At 47.3% G+C, this 6,000-nt stretch overlaps 1 protein-coding gene across 1 annotated transcript in view; it reads left to right on the top strand.

Annotated features, from left to right (window-relative positions):
- Window positions 1–4,746: 4,746 nt before the first annotated feature.
- The window catches only part of CMTR1 (cap methyltransferase 1), a 56,022-nt gene continuing 54,768 nt past the window's right edge, over window positions 4,747–6,000 (top strand). The window contains exon 1 of the mRNA XM_006882025.1: window positions 4,747–4,776. The gene's annotated coding sequence lies outside the window, so the exon portion shown is untranslated. The remainder of the gene's footprint in view (window positions 4,777–6,000) is intronic.

Raw genomic sequence — 6,000 nt, 5'->3', positions numbered from 1 at the left:
TGCTCTTGAGATCAGATGGGCAGCTACCAAACTTGTGCGTTTCTCTGACTTTATGACTTCAGAAAAATGTCAGTTCAGCGCCTGCTAGGTCAATCTCTTGTTGCTAAAACAGGTCAAGGTCCTCCTGTTTAAAGGCAAGTTGATTGCCCAGTCGTGTAGGCACTGGTTTGGAGCTAACTGGGGTGAGGCAGGCAAAGGGTTGGGTGATCGCAAGGGCAGGTCATTCACATAGAGGACCTTGCTCAAACCTCTGCTGTCTCAGTGTGCTCATGACTAGGGTCCTTACTCAAATTCCTGTTGTCTGTTTCCTACCCAATGGTTTTCTCAGTGTTCCCTGCCTGGTGGCACTTACACAGGTGCCCTCACACAACAGCCCCTGCTCCAGCAGGGTCCTGGGTCCGACAGGATCCGAATAGTCAAGGTCAACTTCCCACCATCCCACTAGCCTCTGGCTGGTCTGCAGAATTCACAGAAGCCAGCTGGCTGGCTTGTTTTAGGTGGGAACCCAAGAGAGCTCCGCCAATTTCCCCACCTGTGGGCACGCCCTTAGGTGCTCTCCCAGATAATCAGCCCCAGTAAACACAGATAAGTTCCTACAGGCCTTTCTTCTGCCAGGTTAGTTCCACAACTGCTCGGGTGATAGCTCCAGGTGATGGCTGGATCTGCGGTGGTGCCCTGAGGTCACAGGGCTGTGGTGGGGCTTGAGATGTGTGGTTGTGGAGCTGCAAGGGGGGTGGGGGAAGGGGAGGAAAGCAAGGGATTAGAGGGTAAGGAGGCAGGGCTTGGACACTATCACCAAGATGTGGGGGTGGGGCTTGGGCGCTGCTGGGGGTTTATGAAGCAGCACCCTGTGTGTTAAGGATCACACAGGTGTGGGTTGCAGAGGGGTCACACAGTGTCGGGTAGTCTTCATTCCTCTGGGGGCTCACAGTCTTTGGTCCTCTGGAATTCCACGGTAGGTGGCTGGCTGTTGTTCTTCCCGGGTCTCTTCCCGGCCCCTCTTGCGGTGGAACCCCGTCTGGCGCTGGCGTTCTCGCGCTGGGTCGCTCTCGCTGGCGCTCGTCGCTGGCGCTGGGTCGCTCTCCAAAAGTCGGTTTAACAATGACTACTACTGTCTTTCCCAGTTGCTGAGGCAGCCCACTTTCCCAGTTGCTGAGGCAGCCCACTGTTGGTTTATGTATGTAAGCCTACCCAGCGTGAATGACAATGGACTAAAGGGGAAGCCAGATTACTCTTGCTACCTGTGATTTGGACTGGCACAGTAGCTGATCCTGATGCCCTTTCCCAAGGTGGAAAAGCTTGGGCAAAAATAAATGGTTGGAAGGAGAAATAATAGCTGAGGATAAAGGAATTACTCAATGGTTGTGAAGCAAGGGAAAGCTTACAAAAGCAAGGGAATAAATTTTTCCAGGTAAACATCAGAGACCAGAAAAGGGAGGCCAAGTCATACTTAACGGTATCAAGATGAAATGTGTTACATTTTATTGTGTTTACTTGGATGTATTTAATAGATAAAGTTTCTTCCATCTTGTAATGTTAAGATACACTGTAAAAGTGAGTTGTTGTTGTTGTTATGTACCATCAAGTTGCTTGTAATTCATAGCGACCCTATGTACAACAGCTCTGAAACCAGCTCTATCGTGTGCCAACTTTACTGTCTCTGACACACTTATCCTAGTTACTGAATCAATCTCTCTCATTCATAGTCTTTCTGACTTTCTCTGTCCCTCCACCCTTCGAGGCATGATGTCCCTCTCCAAGGACTGGTCCCTCCTTGCAACCTGCCCAAAGTGTGTCAGATGAAGACTCAGAATCCTTGCCTCCAAGGAGCAGTCTGGTTTCACCCTCTCCAGGACGAAACTGTTCTCCTGGCAGGAGAACATTCTTCTCCAGCCCCACAGCTCAAAGCTCAGTCAATTTTCTTTCTGTCAACCTTAGTCATTGTCTAACTCTCTGATGCATAGCGAGTAATTGTGAAGACTATGTAAAAGCGAGTAGTGTATGTTATAATGATGATATATTGTTTAGAGAAAGAATGCAAGTTTACTAGCTGTGATTGTCAATTGACGACGAGATTATTGATGTTATTGTTGTTGTAGTTATGTGCCATTGAATCACCTGTGACTCATAGCGACCCTATGTACAACAGCTCTGAACCCTGCCCTATCCTGAACCCATTTGTTGATGCTGGATATTATAGATTTATACAGCAAGTCAAGTAATTGGGACAACTTTGATTTCATATTTTTTATAAGTCATCTGCTACTAATCTTAGCAGAATGAATTATAAAAACAGTACCATTTAAGGCAAGCCAGAAACCTTAAGATGTCTTACCCACCCCCAGACCTTCCAATCTATCCTTCACTGCGTTTACTTCCTTACTGTCTCAAATCATGTTTTCCTGTCCATTCCCACTGCCTTTAGCTTCATCATGGGAACAGTGAGGATCTATTGATTGATTTTAATCAGGGTTGATATAGGGTGAGATTTCATTTTTTAAAAGGATCAGTTTAGCTGTGCAAGAATGCATAGTAAGGGTAAGGGAGACTAAGCCTGGAGATAAGTACTATGATTTTGAGATTGCTGGAGAAATTCAGGTTAGAGACTGAACACCTGGGTAGTAGCAATGGAAATTGTTGTTGTTGTTATGTGCCGTCGAGTTGTGACTCATAGCGACCCTATGTACGAAGACAATTTAAGCTTGGTTCTATAGAGGAACAAAATAGATATTATTAGGACTGCAGAGCCCTTTCCTTCCTCTCCCAGAATGACTTCTGTGAGACTCCAATCACAGGAAACAGCAGCTGTGCTTTTTCTCTCTGTGAAACTACCCTAACCCCCTTTTCCTAGGAATAGTTATCTGAGATCCCAGCCTACTTCCCTTTCTTGAATTTGTAAGCATCTCCTTCCCCAAGTTCCTTGTAAGAAAATATAAAATCCCCCTCTAACTTCTAGTGGGGGCTGGTCTTTTGCATGAGAGCCAGCCTGGCAGTTTCTCCTCAATAAACTGTCCTTCTTGGCCTGCACTGGATTCTGTACTTCCTCAGCAACCTTACAGATATATATTGGTAGATACGTATTTCAAGGAAAAGGCTCATGTGGTTGTAGAGACTGGTAAGCCCTAAATCTGTGGGTCAGGTGCCAGACTAGAGGCTTTTCCTGACTTAAGTGGTTGCAGGGATTGAAACCCAAATCAATGGGCCAGACAGCAAACTCTGTCTGACATCCTAAGAATCAGAGATTAGAGAATGACTAGTCAGATGTAGGATCAAGAGAGAGGAGTTTTACTAGCATTTCAGTGTATCTTTGATGCAGGCCACCCCCTCACTCCAAAACTCCTCTTTCAACTAATTTGATGGCTATATCCGATCACAAAAAGGAAGATGATTACATATTTGCCAAATCACTGAGAATCACGTCTGGTCTAAACAGGAGATGATGTCAGTGAACTGTTAACTGTATTATTTGGGGAGTGTGGGAGAGGAAGATTTCTCACTGGCTCAATATCATAGATGGTGAGGATATTCATATTAATGGTAAAAGATAAAGTAAAACTTGAATAAGTAGAGTTTGAAGTAGACTTTGGACATAAACATGTTGTTAGTGTAAATTCTGACTCACAGTGGCTCTTTAGGATATAATAGAACTGCCTTTAGGGTTTTGAAGATGTTATTTTTTTTATTATTATTATTTTGTGTATGTGTGTCTGTGTACCGTCAGATCAGATCTGACTGTTACAGGAGGAGATTGTCCCTCCTTTCCCAGCAGAGCATCTGGTGGATTCGAACCATGCGTCTCTGGGATTGCAGTGCAGCTTCTTGCCACTAGGCCACCAGAGCTCCCCTGAAGATGTTAATTTTTACAGAAGCAAGCTATCACATCTTTCTCCAAAAGAGCATCTTGTGAGTTTGAACTTTCAACCTTTTATCAGCTAAGTAATTAACCACTGTACAACTAGGACTCCTTAGTCTCTGCACGTTGTTATGTGTCTCCAGTCAGTCCAATTCACAATCATTGTATGCACAAACAATATGACACATTGTTCAGTTCTGTGGCTTGAGACACTGTTGCAGCTATTGTTTCAACCCATTTCGCAGAGTCTTCCTCTGTGTCTGTGACTGTCTTCCAGCCATAATGTTCTTCTCCAGGGCCTGGTCCCTCCCGATAGCATGACTTTGGACATACTGATCTGAAAATTGGAAGACGGGAATGCGACAGGGAGCCATCTGTGTCGTTATTGTAACAGATGCCATCCGCAGCATTCCTTCATCTTTTTTATTCAGTGAACCAGGACGACTTGGTTACTGTCCTCAGCCAATTTATAGTGTACTCTCTAAATTTACTCTGTGAAATGATCATAATAAGATGAAACTGAGGTAACCTGGTCCTTCATGTTTCCCATTTGTTCCTCATCCTTGGGAGCCAGGAGAAATAACAGCACTGACTTGACTTTTGTAATCATTCGCGGGCCACTCCTTCGCGCAGGCGCAGCGAGTCTTCCTCCGAGACATTAAGCTAACGGCCTTTCCCGGGGCCACGACCCAGAGGTGCGGAGGGAGGGTGCTGCTTCGTGACGTCATCATCCCGCGCGGCCTGCAGGGCGGGACCGGAGCGCGACAGCGCGGCTGACGGACGGACCCAAGCTTGTTTGTAGGGAAAAGAAACTGTGGGAGGAGGCAGCTGCTCTGGCAGCTGCAAGGCCGGGCTCGGCAGCGGCGGCAGCCTGATCCCCTTTTCTGCTCCCTGGCAGCTCGTTCTCTCCCCTTAGCGTGAGTGCTGACGCGCGGCCCGGGGAAAGCAAGCGGGCGGGAGCGCGGGCTCAGCGTCTCTCTTCTACCCTTCCACCGCCGCCTCGGCCCCCAACCCGCGATGGTTACCCTCGCCGCCTGTCGTCTCTTCTCGCGCCCCTCCTCCCTGGCTCTCAACTCCTCCAGCTCCCTGGAGCTGGAGCTACCGCTGACATACGTGTCTGCTCACACATGCACCCACGTTGTCTTCAAGTGAAAAGGCCCAGGGAGAAGGGAGCACATCTCCTCTTTTCCCTTGTGAATGGGGGTTGCATTGCGAAAACTGAGGCCCAGGTAGAGACTGCTGGAAAGGGTCTGCACTCCCCCGTCCCCCGGGGACGCAGCAGCGGGATCCAAGCTTCCTGCCTCCCACCTACTAGTTTTCTGCCGGCGCACAGTCGTCTAGGCATGTGTAGGGCACTTGAGTTGGGCACTGGCTAGCAATATACTTTCTCGACCCTCGATCTGTTTCAGTAGAAAATGAGAGTTGGGCTGGCTAGTTTGAAAGGCCTAGGCCTCAGTAATGTGGTCTGGAGAAAAGTGTTAGCATCTCCTGCCTTCCACACAAATACCTCCTGTCCTTTTCGTGCAACCCTCCTGCCCTCACCCCCTCTGCATAGCCTACATCGAATTTGTCTTCCAAGCTCTCACAGAGTTGCCTTTTTGCCAGTTGGTGGATTCTAACGGACTTCTAGCTTAGATTGTGGGCCTTCCTTGGAGGATTTAAGATTTTGTTTTAGAGTGAAATCTGGCCCAGCTTAGTCTTGCTGTTTGCCCCATTCCTTGCTATTTCAGGACATTCCCTGATTGTGCCTTGTGAAAAGACTACCTCCTTAGAAAGGATGAGATTGTTCATTGGGTTGATTGTTTCATCCATCTTTGACCTGGAAAGAAGTAAAACATAGGACTTAAACTTTTAAGAGGTTGAGGAGAATCAGTGACTACTTTAGACCTTACAGATTTCTTCCTGTGGTAACTGTGGCTCAAGCTGTAAGCTTGCTTTGTGTCCCTGTAGTTCTTCCCCAAGGCTGGTTACCAACCCCTTTATCTGCCTATGTTACCTACTCTGTATCTGCCTATGTCCTTTCTATTTTCTGAGTCCTCTTAAAACCCAGCAGTTGTCTAAATCACACAGTATTTGTTACTTCACTTGAAAGCCAGAGCTTGGCTAGCATCCTTCCTCAGCCTCACTCTGGGGAAGAGGCTATTCAA

Source organism: Elephantulus edwardii, unplaced genomic scaffold, assembly GCF_000299155.1.
Source record: "Elephantulus edwardii isolate Elephantulus edwardi_28Jun2011 unplaced genomic scaffold, EleEdw1.0 scaffold00017, whole genome shotgun sequence".
Lineage (NCBI taxonomy): Eukaryota > Metazoa > Chordata > Mammalia > Macroscelidea > Macroscelididae > Elephantulus > Elephantulus edwardii.
The sequence above is the reverse complement of the archived record's forward strand: the minus strand, read 5'-3'. Positions and strand labels throughout refer to the sequence as shown.